This window comes from Stegodyphus dumicola, chromosome 6, assembly GCF_044657685.1.
Source record: "Stegodyphus dumicola isolate Sdum_Otavi_A_Nest chromosome 6, ASM4465768v1".
Classification (NCBI taxonomy): Eukaryota; Metazoa; Arthropoda; class Arachnida; order Araneae; family Eresidae; genus Stegodyphus; species Stegodyphus dumicola.
The window spans coordinates 124880222-124898824 of NC_140773.1; positions in this window are offsets into that span (position 1 = coordinate 124880222).

Below are 18603 nucleotides of genomic sequence, written 5' to 3' on the forward strand. Positions count from 1 at the left end.
CCACCAAAGTTTTCTTTATCAGTTCATAAAAGTAAAAGGAGAAAATGTAAAATGCAAGAAAGCAAAGAAAATGATGTTCAGTTATCAAAAGCAGTTACGAGTTGAATAGTTTCTAAGTACTAATTTGAAAATACTTAATCTAAATCCACGTTAAGTCTTCAGAAGAAACCACAAGCTCATATTTAATGTTGTTTAGAAGAATTCCAATAACAAAAAAATCTTATGTTATGTGGACTACAAATAACTTCCCTGTACGGCCTAGTAAATTACGCAATTTTTTGCTGCACTTCATTTAAAATTATTTCCTCGAATTTCATTAAAGATAATTTCTTATTCACATAATGTTCAGTTCAGTTCAGTTCTTACACCACGGCAAAACAAAAATACATTAAAATTCAAACATCTTCACCAAAAGTTGTAAAGTAAAAAAAAAAGACCTAATACCCCGAATACAGTTAAAAATGGTTAAACCTTTGGCGTTACCTAGCAGAAAGACACTAAACTTGGTGCGTCAACTAACTTAATTCATTGTAACACTGAGAGTTTTCATATTATTTTATTTATTTATTATTATTCCTCCTGCTTTACCTCTGAATAGGCACTACAGGTCAGTCATGCTGACCTGATCGTTGCACTAGCAAAATAAATTTTAGTGTATTTTATGAAAATTAAAGGCCTTGAATATGAATCGAAAATCTATAAAAATTAAAGCCGAAACTATGAGCCGAAAATCTTTAAAATACCTTTTAATGCTGCAAAAAAGGAACATTTAGAGGAAGGATTCTATTTTTTCAATTAGCAAGCCCATTTTTATTAACAGAAATAAAAATGCATGCACCAACTAAGAATTTCTCAGATGTGATGAAGACTAAAGATTTAAAGAATTGCTTCAGATTTCAGACATTATCACAGCCATATTTCGGGCGTTTTAGACCACAAAACCAACGTATCCATCCCAGAGAGAGAATGTCATATCCTGGCAGGAATCTTCTAGTGTTCTAGCTATTCTGGCATGGCACATGCGAAATAAATATCATATACATGCTGTATCATGAAAGGAAATAGGTAACAGCATATTCTGGACTATATATCTCTATAGAGGCTGTAGAAATTTGTAAAATATATGCTGCGTACCTGTGATATCTAACTTGGAATTGAAAAAGACACAGGTGCTGATCGCATTCAATATACGTTTTCGAATGATTTCAAGCCATTCAATGTGTGTGCCTAGTATTCAAAATGAAAGGCGTGTCTTAGCTGTTTAAATAGCCTACAATGGCAAAACATAGGAATACAGGGTATGGATTTCATCGTTTTGCAAATGATGTGATTGTTGAGGACCTGGTTGATAAAATTGGGATGAAACTGTTAATAAACATAAAATTTTGTATAATGAAACCTTTTCTGAAAGTTTTTCAAATGGCATTGGATATGTCATGTTAAATATAAAGACTGCCGGATGAATAAAGACACTGTTATATATCATCTGATAAACAGTGAAGAAAATTTTTAGTCATGTAATAAATAAAACTCGTATCTGTATAATTCAACTTTTAAAACGTTCTGAGTGCAAACTAATGCATTTTACGGCTTCTTCATAAGAGTTTTTTATGCTTTGGGTTATAACCTAATTTAAATGAAGAAAACATTTTACTGTTGTTGAAACTGCAAGATGTTTCATTTAGATTATCTGATTATTTGAAAAGCGAGCTAAGGAATTAAATGTTATTAATTATTATAATGTTATAAATGTTATTAATTAATGCGAGAATTAATTAAATGTTACGATATCTATTGCTCTGAAATGATGGCAAATAGAAACATTACTTGTTCCACAATATCCCTATATCTCTCCATCAGTATTAAATATTTTATAGAGAATTCGTGATCCGTAGAATTTGTGAGTTAAAAATTAATCTCAGAAAATGTTCTTTTTAGTGTTGAAAGGACTGCTTGGTAATGTAATTTTAGAAGTCTATTTTTGCAAACGTTTAAATCTAAATTGAATTTTTAGCGAAAATTCTATAACATTAGACATGCTAGAAGTAAAAGATGAGCTCTTACCTTTGCCAAAAGTAGAGTTAGATCAGCTTGAAAAAAGAGATAAGAAAAAATTCACGGGGATCATAAATGTGTATACTAAACATTTTAATGGCAAAGCCTGATCTGACGCACGTCATAAGTCATGAACAGAACATTAAATAATATTAAAAAGAAGAAATCAGCAGAAAATAAGAAGTGCGAGGTACATGACTTCAGGGTATTTCCAAACAGTAGTTAAGCTCGAAGATGAGGGTGGAAGAGCTTTTATTACAAAAGCAGGTACGTGTGCACTTCTTCGTTTGCCATTCCTTAAAATTCCAGCGACCCATGGGCATCACATTAAGGCCAATATAAATAAAGTAAAAAAAAAAGTTTCATTTATTTCAATAACTTAATAACATCAGAATCATTGGAAGAACACTTTAAAGATTTTAACGAAGCGTTCTCGCTACTAAAAAGGCAGGATTAAAAGTAAATGTCAAAATATGTTAATCTGCCTAGAAAGAATTAAAATATTTGGGGCTTAAAATAACACAAGAGGGAATAAAAACCGACGAGTCGAAAATAATTACGATTAAGAATTTCTCGACGAAAAACACTGCTAAAATTTTAGCTTCGTTTCTTCGATTGTGTTCATACTATGGAATATTCATAAATAATTTTTCTGATGTAGCTGAGCCTCTACAGCTAAAAAGAAAAGAAAAAAAAAAAAAAAAGACTCAAATGGACAGAAGAGGCAAACAGAGTGTTTGCAGCTCTTAAAACAAGCTTTGATTTCAACCCCGGTGTTAAATGTTCTGAACTCAAATAAGTCATTATAAATTTATAAAAGTGACTCGGATTATTTATTCAATAGTAAAAAATTCCGAGCTTATTTTTAATTAATAAAATTAATAAATTCATGTTTAAAAAGAATTATGAATGTTGAATTTCAACTTTCAAATAAACGAATCTTGTGTTATACACAACCTACCTCAAGTAAATGCAGAATTAATAACTTTAATTTATCCTCAAAAGTAGTCAGGTTTTACACTGTTACATATATCTGTTTTGTAACATTAAAATTTATTATTCGAATTAACGTAGTGAAGTTCTTTTAAGCTTATTGTAATGAGATGCATAGACTAAACTTGCCTAAAAGGCACCTTGTTGCCGAACGGTTAGTACATTTTTACCGTTTTCCTTTAATCTGAACTATAGTTTTTACTGCTTTTCTACAAAACAAGCTTTCAAAGTCCACTGAGTATGGACGGTGTCAAGGTTACCTAAAGCCTACCAGCGGCTGAGCGGTAAAGTCGCTGAACACTGGTCGTTTGGCCTGAGGTTCGAATCCAGGGAACGAGCTGGCTGCACGGGCGTTTTCGCAGGTTTTCACATGTGTAACGTGTATACAAGCCAGTTTCGCTTAGAAAGTCTTCCACGAAGGCATCCCTTCCATTAGGCCGACATCCCTTTAGCCCATAATCACATAAACCAAACCAAGGTTGCCTACAATTTCCTGCATAACATACGAAGAACTGACAAGAATTTTCTAAAATTAAATGTTTGTATTATGTCTTTTGTTTCCTTTCCTGTGTGGAATTTGCCACTGAATGCGCAGCATGTTTTGAGAAAATTTTTTTGTTCCATCCATATTTGATTTGCGCTGGCACTATGCATTCTATAATTATTTCTGGAGAAGTTTTACATACTACTGGACAGATTAATTAATTGGCATGGTAGTCTCTCATTTTGCTTATTCTGATATAAGTGATACTGTTATAAAATTGATTATTCTAATATAACTGATGTAGAAAAACTATTTAAATAAGATATTTTTCATGGTTAAGAAATTTTAAGAACAGTTTCATAAAGATTGAGATGTAACAGAAAGAAATAAAACTGATGATTTGACTTCGCCGACAGCGCATAAACCATAATAGAATAAATGCATTCTTTAAAATTCACTTTGTTTACCATAGCGACACTCTGGCGCCAGGTTTACTTAACAGTATTATATTTCGTTCATATTATAACTCTGAACTCTGAATTCATATTATAACTCTGCACAAAATTTATATCATTTAAAGAATTATCTAATCGTTGCCACATGTTCTATTCAAATACTATAATAAAGCTAGAACTATGTATAAAAGAAATTAAACAAACAAAACAAAAAAGAAACAGTTTTTCACAGACGATTGAGTATTTCTCATTCAATTAATTCTGTTCTCACTTCGCGACAAAGCAAAAATACATAAAAACTCAACATATCTGCATTAAAAATTACGAAGTAAATCTTAAACGCTTATTTCCTAGAAAAAATTCAAGAAAGGATTAAGCATGATTTAATTGGCAATAATAAATTAATGCGTTATCTTTGTTGTTGCAAAGCTAAGTTTCTCTAGATTGGCGACAAATCCACTAGTCTCCTGTTTCAAATGTAAACATCAATGGCCGCCATTAAAATAGGCTTAGCGGCACTTAAACAATTTTAAAATTGTTGATAATTCTAAAAATATTGCATACAGATTTACTAAAGGCATAAAACCCTTAACCGGAAGATAAAAACAACATAATTCAATAATTTTTAAAGCAAAAAATGTACAATTTACAAACATATAAGAGTAAAGAAACTGAGATCACTGAGCCGGGTAACAGAGTGGATATATTTATAAATACTATATTTATATACGTTTGGCGCGCCGATTGAAACCAAAATACGAGGTGCACATCTACATATTATAGTAGTCTTATATACAAAATTTGAACGTTCTGAGGCTACTCGTTTTTGAGTTATGCGAGATACGTACGTACGCACGTACGTACATACGTTCGTACAGACGCCACGAAAAATTCTCTTCAGAATTCATTTTAAAGCAGTTTTTTAGTTTTTGTGGAGGAAAAGAGTCTTTTATTCTGTCCTTACGTACAGATATCACACAAAAACATCGTTAAATTGCATTCGAAAGCGGTCAAAGTGGATATTTTCGTTGAAATATGCTGCCTGAAGCTTTTCGCGATTACAGTACTTCCTTTTTACTTCGTACAAGGAAGTAATTAGTTAAAAATTAGAATTGTTATTCCTCTTAGAGTACAACTGTAGTGCACATTTTAGTATAGTTAAGTGGAAATCTGTTATATTTTTGTTAATGCTCAACTGGAAACTCATTAATGTTTTTTAAGTTAAATGTTATTTTGTCTGCATAAAGCTATTACTTCTATCTCGATACCTCGGGAAAGGAAATCAGTGGCACCTAATGGTTAGAATTCATAAAGGTAGCTCCAGTGGTTTAATAACCCCAACACTCTCAAAGCTAACAGCCATGGTACTATAGAGTTAGTGGAGGAAAGAAATCTGTCTCCTGATGAAGAGGGATCGTACCAGTCTGCCCTTGAAATCGATATTCTTGACTAACCTAACCCCAACAGGAAGTTGTATCTTAGCTAATTTTATTTTTTAACTTTGGCGTGCTTCTATTCTGATTTGATTATGAAATATTTTTAACAGTAACATTTCAAAAGTTTGATAAAATTTGTCATTAGAAGTTTCATAGGGTTTTAGTTGATTCACTTAAAGGGTACAATTTCATTCGTGTTGAATGTATATACTTCGTTTAAGCTTCGCAGTTAGCTAGAGTATTCACAAGCGGAAGAGACAACTTTTCTAGAACAGAATTTTCGCAAAATCCTCGAACCCAATTTCACGGAGCTATTGCACTTTATTTTTGTTTCATTTGAATCCAAAGCTGCAGAAGATAAATTTCTGGAATAATTATTTTTTTTATTTGAAGAATTAAGGGTAAAACAACCTAAACTGCAAAGAAAAGGAAACTAATCATTTGTTTGAACAAAAGGAGATTATTTTTTCTCGTTCCCAAAGTCTTGAATTTACATCGCTTCTTACGCAAATTAGTCTAATTAAAGCGGAAATTTTACATTACGAAAAAGTAAGAAACTACAAGTGTTCATATTAATTTGCAAGAAAGGTAAAAAAATTCCGTATAACATGAATAAAAAAGCGTTTTAAAAGTACCTTCCAACATTTTCTTTCACCTCAAGTTCCTAATCTTTAATACAAGAGAGTTTCGCTTTAGAACAACCCTGAGGCAAAACACGGAGAACATGTCGGAGAACAAAAGACAACCCCCCTGCCGTTACCGTTTTTATGGATGTTCTGCCTTAAATGCAGAACTATATTTCTTTTTCTTTCTTTCTGAGATTCTTTCTTTAAGAAAAAGAAAATTGCTTAAAACAGCGTCTGCACGAAATGCTTGTCTGCTCCATCCTTTCTCAGTTGTTGTATCTCCAGAAGTGTAGAAAAGGGAATGAAAAAAAAAAAAAGAAATTTAATTCGACTTCTTAACGATCGTTACTTTCTTCAACCTAAAGAAACGGATGTAAATTTCTTTTCTTTAAAATGGTAATGATTTTAAAACTTATTACAGATCATAAGGAACAGGAAACTGTTTTCCGAAGTAATAATCTGGCGCCTTAAAAATCATTTGGGGATCAAAGAGAAATATTTCACCGACTTAAATATTCTCATAATTCAAATCAGGTTTTATTTCTTGTTTCATTTACTTCTTTAAACTTCGCTTTTTGCAGAACTCTACTTACTATTTCGTACAACAAAGCTGGGTTAAGAGTATTATCTTCTTTACAATTTAAAATTACGTGCTGAAAATGTTGAGTCAGTTTTTTTTTTTTTTTTTTCGTCTGCATATCTAACACTTAAATCTCCTAGAAATTGTAAAAGAATAGTGATGTTATCTAACTTCTAAATAAAAGGTGAAACTAAAGTTACTTATTTTTAATGTTCTTCTGTTTTTTGTTAAATAGAGCTAATTTTGCTATTTTTATAACGAAATTTATTTCCAAAATATTTGTTTGTTTGACAAATCTAACCTAGTCATACTTATAACTGTATTTTTCAGTTTGCAAACTGACTGCGCAGAATGTAATCAATGCTTAACCAAAGGGTGATTAATTAATGCTTTTTACATTACACTAATTACTTAAATTTGAATAAATCTGATATATGTAAAATAAACGAAAACATTGTTATTAAAGTTTTCCCTTAATTTAACAGAGAATTAAATAAATACCTAGGAATACCTAGGAATAGTATTTGATATCAAACTAAATTGGATACCACATATTATGGAACTGAAGAAGAAGACGCTGGGAATAGCTCAGCAACTTAAGTTTATGAAAGGTCACGAATGGGGCCTTAACCCGTACATACAGAAGGTACTGTTCAAAACAGTAATTGAAAAAATTGTTACATACGGGGCGGCAGTTTGGTCATTACCTATGCAAGGTCGCAAGATAAAACATCTCTTAAGCATACAGCGACCGTTCTTACTGAATATTACCAAGGCATTTCGTACTTCCCCAACTAAAGCACTATGTGTATTGACCGGTCTGCCACCGTTGCATCTTAGTGTGGAAAAAGAAGCGACTTATCAAACAGTCGCCCAATTAGGCCAACCAGCAACCCTCCATGAGGATAATTATTTCCCAGCGGAATATGAGAAGTTGATACGGCTATGTGATCATCCAGCGAAACAGGGAAAAGGGGTGAACATTAATCTCAAGCAAAATACCAACATAACGGATGCTGATTTAGTATATTATACAGATGGCTCCCAAATAGATGATAACACAGGCTGTGCCTACATAGCCCTGCGAAACCTGGACACGCTAACACTTTGGAAAGGTCACCTGGACACCAATAATAGTGTGTTCCAGAGTGAGGTGTTAGCAATTGACCGGGCACTAACCCACATCATACAGGAGCAACATAATGGAAGCTTCATATTGACAGATAGCTTATCGTCTCTGCATGCACTTTTAAATCCAGTGCTCTGTTCCCCGCTCATAGCAGACATACAGTCGAAATTACAACAGTCATTTAAACGTAAAGCTGCAATGGATAAAGGCCCATGCTGGCCAAACAGAAAAAGAGCTGGCGGATCAGCTAGCCAAAGGAGCGGCGCAAAACATAAATGCTGAACAAATTAAGATACCTTGGCCAATTTCCTGGCTAAAGAAAAATCTTACGCAAAAAATCAAATCCCTGTGGCAGGAAGAGTGGAACTCTGACGACACAGGACGTCGTGTTTATTATCATATTCCCACAGTAACTTATGATCGCCTCATAATACATGCTCAACTTGTACGGTATATAACGGGACATGGTCCTTTTCCTGTATATTTTGAAAGGTTTGGCATTACAAATACGGCACAGTGCATTTGCGGTGAATTGGGCACACCCGAACATTATGTAGCTAACTTCCCACTAACAACTGATTTGCACCTGCCGATCCCGCCAACGAATGAGCAAGCATTTAGCAGGTTCATGATTAATAACAAGCATGCAGTACGAAAGATTAACAAAATTGTTAATAAACTTATGGACCTCGGCACTGACCTGTGTCAAATCGAATTTTATATATGTCTCTAAAGTATATCATAAAATAAACTATTTTGAACTGTGCTAAAACTAATGCAAATAAAAACTAAGAATTATCCCTTTTTATGGACACCCTCGGCTACATTTATACTGAATAATTATTTTAGTACAGTAATCGTTTTGTATCAGAGAAATTGTGTATAGTATTAATTTATTGTATCATAGTTTTGAAACATTGTAATAGAGTAATCGTATTGATGATCGTATAAATGATAAGGTTATTACTTTTAATGTTTACCTAACTAGTATAATTGATAGCGGAATAGTTCTGTTACTAAATAGAGTAATCATATTGAATAAGAGTAATTGTATTGTTTTATAGCATCATTGTGTTAATTGGTATGGTATGATTAATCATTGTACTTAGTAAATGCATAGAATCACTGTACTAAATTATTATATTTTAGTAATCACAAAGAATCATTCTATTGAATCACTGAATTGTAATCAACAAATAAAGTGCAAGTTATACTGTACTGTACATATTTAACAATTAATTTCTTTACAAGTAAATGTAACATCAAAACTATAATAGGTACTTAAATTATCAGGTTCAGTGTTCCGCCTTACTTGCTTTGGGAACATTCAAGAACCTGACTTGGAACAGGGAGCTTACTAAAGCTATGTTCAATAAATGTGGGAAGTAGACAAGATACACAGGAAGGGTATACGAAACCCTTTATTATTCACCTGTATGAAAAAAAATATTATTTTGATGTCAACATGGCATATATGATTAATAATATGAATAGTATTATCATTAATTTAAGTAATAGTATTGAATCATTGTATATTTTGTAATAATTTCCGGACTTCGGAATACAGAGACCAACCACTTGTGGTCTGAACGTAAGAATATAAAAATATTAACTAAACTCTAACTTAACTTTGGAATAATAAACAAGGGCCTACGTGGAAGATTGGCCGTATATTAACAGGAAGCCGTATGTAGTACAGAGAACTGTTAACACTACGATACGTTTAAAATTATCAAGAGGATTAAACCTCTGGCCTGGAAGGCAACCAGCAACCGAGTAAAACTGCTAAGGCAAGCGGCCTGCTTCTACTAACTCCTTCCTCTCTCTCGCTTGGCAAAAAGCCACAACTTAAGTACTTGGCGTTCGCCAGACAAATTTGCATAAATAAGTTAAAGCTTTTAATTCTGGCCGGAAGTAGAAAATAAGAAGTGATAGTAAAGATTTAAAATAAAATAAACGTTAGTAAAACTTAAGATCCTTACAAAATGATTATACCCATATATTTAAATGTTATTAATAACATATATAGTATTACTACAAATCTGAATATATATATTAAATCACTGAATACTTGTATCGTAATCTTTATACTTCAGTCACTGCATATAATTATTGCTTTGGTACATGTTCTAAAGAAGCAGTATAATATCACTGTATCGCATCATTACATTATTTATAATATTCAGTGTGCAAGGTAAAACTGTGCAGTACATAATTTATAATTAACTGCTTTCAAGTAACATGTAATATCATTGCTGTAATGATTAATTAATGGTGTAATATAAATGTTTGTGTCACTTGGGTAGTGAGGTTTATAATATAAATAGTATTTTTATTAATTTGAGCAATAATATTGAAATTTTGAATAATTATATAGATTTTTGTTCTAATAAGCGCATAGAATTGTTGTATTGTATTGAATCATTGCATTTGAATAATCGTATAGAATCATAATATTGAATTATTCATGAGTAATCGTATAGAATCATAATATTGAATTATTCATGAGTAATCGTACGGAATCATTGTATTGAATTATTTATTTGTATAGTATTTCCAATGTGCAAGTAAAATTGTACTGTACATATCTTATTTTTGAATTGCTTGCTAGTAATATGTAACATCATTTCAGTAATAAGCACCTGTATGAAAAAAAATATTATTTTGATGTCAACATGGCATATATGATTAATAATATGAATAGTATTATCATTAATTTAAGTAATAGTATTGAATCATTGTATATTTATAGTGAATCATTGTGTTAATATTCTCATATAATCATTGTTTTGAATCATTGCATTTTAGAAATTGTAAAGAATTAATGTTTTTATAGTGTATTTATAGTCTAAGTGCAATTATTCATTTAACTGTATTAATATCCAATTTTAATATAATAACTGTGTCTTTAGTAGTAAGCTGTAATATAAAAGTTAACAATGACATTCAGAATATTAGAGACTTATGTGAGATCTAAGTATTTTTATACTTCTCCACTATAAATTTTTTTAAGCTGGCAATGTATGAAATATAAGCATTTGTATGTTCTTGGGTTTTTGTATACTGAGTTTAAATGTTGAATTTTGCATTAGTAAATTCATGTTGACAATGTCGTCACTTATCAATCACAACAGTATAATATAATCATTATGTATGATATATCTTCTTTATGTATTGAATTGTAAACTTTATATGTAACTTGCTAAAATTACTTGCTAAAGTATTGAATTGTAATCTTATGTGTCACTTGCTAAAGTTTTGTTCATAAGTACTCTGTTCACACAGATGTAACCATTTTTAATATCTATGTTTTGTAACACTAATCAATGTGCCCTATGAGTGGATCTCGTGTGGCTCTAACATGAGTCAGCTTTAGATAAGGGTGGACGTGGCGCTAAACCAATTAACCATAATGGTAAAGGGGTGGTGCCCACGTCCTCCGTCACTAAACTAAACTAAACATCTTGGTAGAATGCCAGAGTTTTAATTATTTTCGCCAAAAACATTTTAATTGTTCAGAACTGGACTTAGGAAATTTAATTGGAAAAACACATCATCGTAATTTGTTTCTGTTTTTAAAAGATATTGGCTTTTATAATAGACTTTAACTTGTTTTTTAAAAGATATCAGCTTTTATCATAGACTGTAATCTGTCTTTAGATATTAAAATTTTGTAATTTTTTGGTCAGACATTTTTGGAGAAATTTAAAAATTTATCTTGGCGCACGTTTTCAGCTTACGCTAAGAATAATTCACTTGGAGAACTTCTTAATTTATAGCAACGTATTTTTCTTTCCTTTTTTTCATTGTCCATGAACGGAAAAACGTCGTTCTACATACTTTCAAAAAATTTTTAACAAATTGCGTGAATCACATTTTCATTAGTATCGCTTATAATAAATATGCCAAATTTCAAAAAGCGCCAAAATTTAAATTCATGTATATCTTAGGAAATTTTGTATAAAAAACTCTAATCTCTTGCAGGTATTCTTAAAAATACATCTACTTTAAGATGGTGGGAAAAATTTTATAGGTTATAATTCAAAATTGTTTGAGAAAAATGTATAAAAAGTATTTAAAAATAAAAATTTTAAAAATAAGTCATAAAAAATTAGCGAATTTTATTTGGAATGAATTTCGTAATATGAATATATTTGAAATTTATTTATTTATTCATTTGAAAATTTAATTGATTTATTTGAAATTTTGTAATATGAAAGAAAAAAATCAAATAAATTTAATAAAAAATTAATTAATAAATGTATATCAATTTCAATTAACATTGAAGAGCCAAAATTTTTAGATCTAATTTTTTAAAACTTAATCGTGCGATTTCTACAATACTTAATAGTTTAGCATAATTTATGTCGTAAAGTCGAAATATGGAGGAAAAAAAAAAAGAAAAAAAAAAAGTAAATAAAAATTAAAAAAAAAAATAAATAAATGGCATGTCATTTCAGAAAAAGTCCGATTTTCTGTCAAAATACCTATATTAGAACAACGCTATATATAAATCATATATATCCTAAATCGCACTTTCGAGACATGAAAAACGCAAGTTGAATTTCGTCAATCGGGCTAATAAAACGGGAGATATACAATTGCCTCTTTTTTTCGCGCAGTATCCAACAAAGTCATTTCTGATATCAAAAACACAAAAAATTAACGTATATTCAAGACATTAATTCACTCTGTATTTGAACTATAGCAAAGAAGCTGCTAACAGCTAAAAATTCGTGATATGTTATATGGATTGCATATTTGGTCAATAATTAATCTCAGTTAATCATATTAAAATATACTTACAGTTATAAATTTACTCACTTTAGATTTAATTTTCATGAAACTGTGATCAGTGCTGTACAGAGTGCACTGAAGTGTTGAAGAATTAAACGTTTTCACTTTTCTTCCCTTTTGAGAAACTGCTTTTTCTCTTTTTAAGCATGCATGTGAATACACATACCCGTAGTCAAGAAATCTCTACATCTATATCTGAAATATCTACTTATAAAATTTAAATTGGGAAAGTGTAAGCCAATTCAGCTAAACATGGCAATTAAAGAAAATAACATTAAGCTGTAAACATTATTACCTCCTGTAAAAACTTTGTTCACAGACTTTACTTAACAATAATAATTTATAAACATTTATAATAGATACAATAAATACATCGTAATAGATTTGATAAAAGAGAGTAGAATAAATCATTTTGATGAAAGAGACCCCCTCCAAATTGTGTAAGAGAGTCTTATACAACTTTTTCTCGGGGGGGGGGGGTAGCATTAGTATATAGAAGAGTATAGTACGATCATTCGCGGTGAGTTTCAGCTAAAAGAAATTCGGCATGGTTTCATTGTCTAATAATATGACCAAGATCAGCTGCGTTAGGAATGTATATTTGACATCCCATCCTATAGTATAACCAAAAGTAATCTATGAGTAACAAAACCTTTTCAAAATGTCAGAATATGATACAATTTTTAAAGGTCAGAGTGAAAAATGACTTCATATGCGTGGGTGAGAATTGCTCACGGCCCACGTATTTAATCTCGAGAACTGCTTGAAGTCAAATTTGTTGACTTCAAACAGGACTTTCACATTTATTTGATGCTTTTCCTTTTTAAGAAGTGTAATAAGGAATGAAGATAATTTAGTAAATCAACCAAATTTTTATTGGAAGTAAATCCAACCAACTATGGTGTCTTAGTTCTCAAAAACTGAAAGTAAAATTCAAGTCAGAATTTCAAATCTAAAACTGCCGAGTTACATTGGCCATTTTGGTCTATTAAATTATGCCATTTTGGTCTATTAAATTATACACTTCTTTATATTTATGAACATATAATGGTGTAAAAATACAGACAAACGATGATACAATAATCGACTGAAAGCTCTAAATCCATCGTTAGAATTACAACTAAAATGTTTTGAATATTGTTTTAGCATTTCAGAATTTTTAAAATAATATTAATTAACTATTGCTTAATTAAAATCTAAATAAATGATACACCGCCAAAAATTAATATTCTGAAGCTGCGTTTATTTTTTTATTTAAGAAACTACAGCATTACTGTTTTAATTTTTTAGCCGCTTTAAATTCCTATTTAACCAAGGGAAATATATTATGAGACATTCCGTACGCTTTAACACTGCAGGAGGCGGACTTCATATCTAAAGAGAAAACACAGAAATGTACAGGATATACACTAAAAAATTTTGTACTCAATGAGCAACACATTCTCATAGCACAGAATATAAATAAAATATATAATTTACTGTGAACTAACTAAATGCAGTTTCGTGGTTCTGATCTTTGTTTGTTTGCAGCAGATTCGATTTCTACGTTAAATGAAAGCAATAAAGTTTTTTGAACTGTTAATGACTATACTTATTAGAACAGATAATCATCTTTTTCAACTCTATAAACATAAAATCAATCATCAGGAAAATAAGTTGCGTTCAGAATATGTGAGTACATATCAACAGAAAAGTCGAATTAAAAGGTTATTTCTCATAATTATTTAGAACGCTTTATAGATTTCCTTCGCAGCTCTTTCATTTTACACAAAAATTAGTGAGTATAAACCGTTTACTGATCTGGTATATGTTCTAAAATTCAAATATCATGATTTAGATAATGAATATTTCATATGTTGGGAATGGGAATCATTTATAACTTACTGTCTTCAGTATTTAAAGCAAAATTACTAACCACATTGCAATAGAATTATCTAAAAATAAAATGAGTGATTAAGCTGCTTATTTGAAATATGTTTAGAAAAATAGGCCTATCAGTGCCGTGCGGATAGATTTGTTGCGCACTTTTAACTCAAAATGAGCTAGAATTCTAGCAAATAACCTGAATGCACGTGCATTTACATTCTGAATACAAGTCAAAATCTAATAGGCATTACTCAACGCACTTCCCCTTAGAAGATAAAGTGGAATGAATCTTTCCTGCCTTATATTTTACTGACCAATTATCTTATCGCTTTTGCATTTACTGTTACTTCTCCTTTCTTCGGCTCTCACCAACCAGTATAGCTAATGTATATGTTATTAGTAATGTTTTTTCTGTTAATCCAGTAAGTAGAGGTGGCCTTTCCTGTTAATTCATTTTTCTGCAGAACTACGTAAAATGGTTGCTAGAAGAAATGATTGCCAGAAGAATGCAGTTGCTGGAAGAAATGTTTAAAGGAAATATAATAAGTAAATAGCTTACATTAAATTCAGAAATTATGGAAGCTTAAATTACTAAAATATAAACATTGGGCAAAATGCTCTTTTATGTGCTTGATAATAATCATGCTGCATATAATTACGAATTTTGCTTAAATTGAGAATGTTTGCGATATAGTTTTGAAATACGAATACGTTCTCCAATGGAAAAAATTAAAACATGTAACATAAGGACATTGTTTCAAATATCCTTGCATATTGGAGTTTTCTTTAAATTAAATTTCAAGTTCACATTCTCAGTTGCTGAAATAGAATCACTTCGTGGAAGAAAAAAAAATTATGGTTACCCAAGTATGAATTATTAATTTAAATTTAAAACATTATTCATTGTTAAATTTTGCTAGAGTTTATCTTGAATTAGTGGGACGCGTAACATGTCTCTTTATCCCTGACCCAGAAAATGAGTAGGAATAGCAGGGTAAAAAAGAATCTCTTCCAGCTCTCACCTCAGTTACTCTCATTTAGTATACCAAGCATTCAACTTCTTTGATTAACATACAACTTTTCTAGCGTATATTAGGATAAAGAAAAATTTTGTCCAGTAATAAGATATTATATGTTTGAAATACAGTTAGACCGGGTTCCAAGGAAGATAAATTAGTAATACACCCTATGTTTGTTTATGCCAATTGTAATTTGAATTTCTTAGTTTGTAAATATTCTTTCCCTCAGAATTTATTTTCTGCGTAAAGTGAAATTTCTTATTCCGATAAGTTAAGGAAAAGAAGTTTATAAGACGCATAACCTGACACTGTAGATTCCTTACAATTGTAAACAGAAAACTGCTTTATCGCCACGCATTAGCGTTATGAAACATTAGTTTTTATATTCAGATAGGCTTTATTAAAATATTTAATAAAGAGCAAATATTATTTATAAATTTAATAAATATGGCATTTTCATATTTTGAAATATGTCCAAGATGAAGAATAGAATAAGATTCCTTCAGGCATGAAACTACTAAAAACGTGGCTACAACAAAAAATATTATTAAAAAACAGAAAACACACTCCATATTCCTTACAGAGTTTTCTTAAATTCTGTAAATATAAATTATTTCTGTATTTTCATTGCTTTAAATGTACGTAACTCTATGTTTAACAGATTATATTTTCTTTCACGTTGTTACTAATGCATAGTTATCACAGACAAAATTACCGATTTAATGGGTAATTTCATTGTTCTTCGAATTACTTAATAAATCTGTTCCACGAATTTAAAAAAAAAACAAAAGTCAGTACTCTTAATTATAAGTGATTATTTGTTTTAAAAATCTCAACTAAAAACTTTTCATTTATCCACGATTTTTGGGCCAATATGTTTCCCATATCTAGTGGAAGATAAATTTATTATCTATATTTATATAATAATACAGATATTTATATAATAATCTATGTGTTTATAATATTGCTATATGTATATAATAATGTATAATTTAAATGCAACAGACAAAGTGTAAAATGATTTTTTTTTTACTTATAACTTTTTACGAATCGTAATAGTCCTTTTATAGCATTCTGAAGATTATCATAATCGAAATTTACAGGAATTTAATGCATCTTAGCTCACTCGTTTAATGTGGAGAATTGTCAGTATGGTACCTTCGGAAAGTTTAAGTACATTTCTGCATATGGAGACAGAAAATTAGATTTAACCATTCACAGTTTTGCTTCTTTAAGTCATAATTTCATGAATATATTAAAATTTCAAATTTAATTAAAAGTTATTTAATGTTAGATATTTACTAATATTTTGAAAATTTGATTAATGAATTACTAATGGAAATAATCTATGTGAGAATTTGAATCAACAAAAAATCTTTTGAGTCAATATATTATTTTGTAATATTTCGCGAACCAAAGAGTTAAAAATATTTCTAAAAATGTCTTTCAAGTATATAAGTAATTCTACTATTGTTCATTAATAAAAGAAAATATTGCATCATACAGTAAAATAAAATACCTTAGCAGCATAAATATGATTCAGTTTCATTTGGCTTCCATAAAATTGCTTCTGAAAAATGAAAAGCCTCACTCGAAATGCATTTAGCTTCAAAGTTATTCTGAAAAGAAATCAAACAAGATTCGAGAAAGTATTTCCTTCTCAAATCAACTCATTGCTTTTGACGTAGATTCTTTTATTAAAAGTGGAAAGGGAACTTTATATGATGGATTATATTTTAAAATCTTATGCATGGCTTTTAACAAGCCACATGCTCACTTAAATTTTGCAATAAATATGTGGATCGTGAAAACTGCGTCATTCTAATATTAACCAAATCTGCATTTCTTTCAAACGCAAGCTAAAGAAATAAAAGCGCGGTATTTTTGCTAGATTAGAACACCGAGAACTTTATCAAAAGGTCGAAGTTTTACAATTTCTTTAAAAAGATCATATTAGATTTTTAATTCTTTAGTTTTTTTTTAAATAATAAGATTAAAAAATCTTTCGCTTTCATATATTAAAATATATTTGTTCATATATCATAAATTTTAGAGCATAATGAATAACGTAAAAAAATATTAATATCCGAAAATCTTATAAACTATACACTGAGGTTTATATACGCAGTAAGTTTGAAAATATCTTTAAATCAAAGGATTAAAATTAAATTAAAGTAAACAAATTTAATAAAACATTAGTACATGAAATAGATAACACATATTTTACTTACATTTTTATTTAATACTGGTCCAGGAAAAAGTGTTAGCTGTCATCTAATCGATCTTTTTAGCTTCTAAAGTAATTATATTCTTTGATTTCAAATTTAAGATCAGCATAAAATTTTATAACACTTTCTAACCTAAAGTAAGAAAGAACATTAAGTTCATGAAACATATTCAAAAGATGATAGAAACGTACTCACACTGAATAATTAAATATGTTGTTAGGACATATTTTTCAGTACCATGTATAACATTAGTACCTTTCAGAACAGTTTCAGCATGTACGCTAAATGTTCTCACTTACCTTTAGAAAATATTATTGATATTTCCAGCAATGATGTAATATTAATCATTTTGATATCATAGCCTTTACTAGTGACCGCTCTGGGAATTTTAAGAGGATTTTACTTTAGAAAGATAAGTTTTCATTAAATAGTTGGCATGTCGATTTAGCAGTTATAAAGGGCATATCTGTTGTGCTATAATAAATTATCGGTCGTCACTATAGTTAAAGAAAAACAGTAAAGAAAATGAATTCCTATTTTGCAATAAACAAATAACCTTAAAACTCATTGTACTTGAGTACTTGTGTACTTAAAACTCATTGTACTTGAGTACTTGTGTACTTAAAACTCATTGTACTTGAGTTCATTGTACTGGGTACTTAGCAGAAATAGATTGCAATAGAATCATTGTTACAAAATACACGGCTTGTAATGTAAAACAATACGTGTTGGAAATGGGGATATAATTTTTTTTGCCTTGTACAAAGTAAAGAAAGTACTGTAATCGCGAAAAATCGCGATTTCTGTTATAATATTTCAGGGGACATACCAGTTTTGACCGTTCCGAATCCATTTGGATGATTATTTTGAGTGACGTACAGACGTCTGGACAGAATAAAGAACTCTTTGTTTCAAAACGAATTGTAAAATGGATT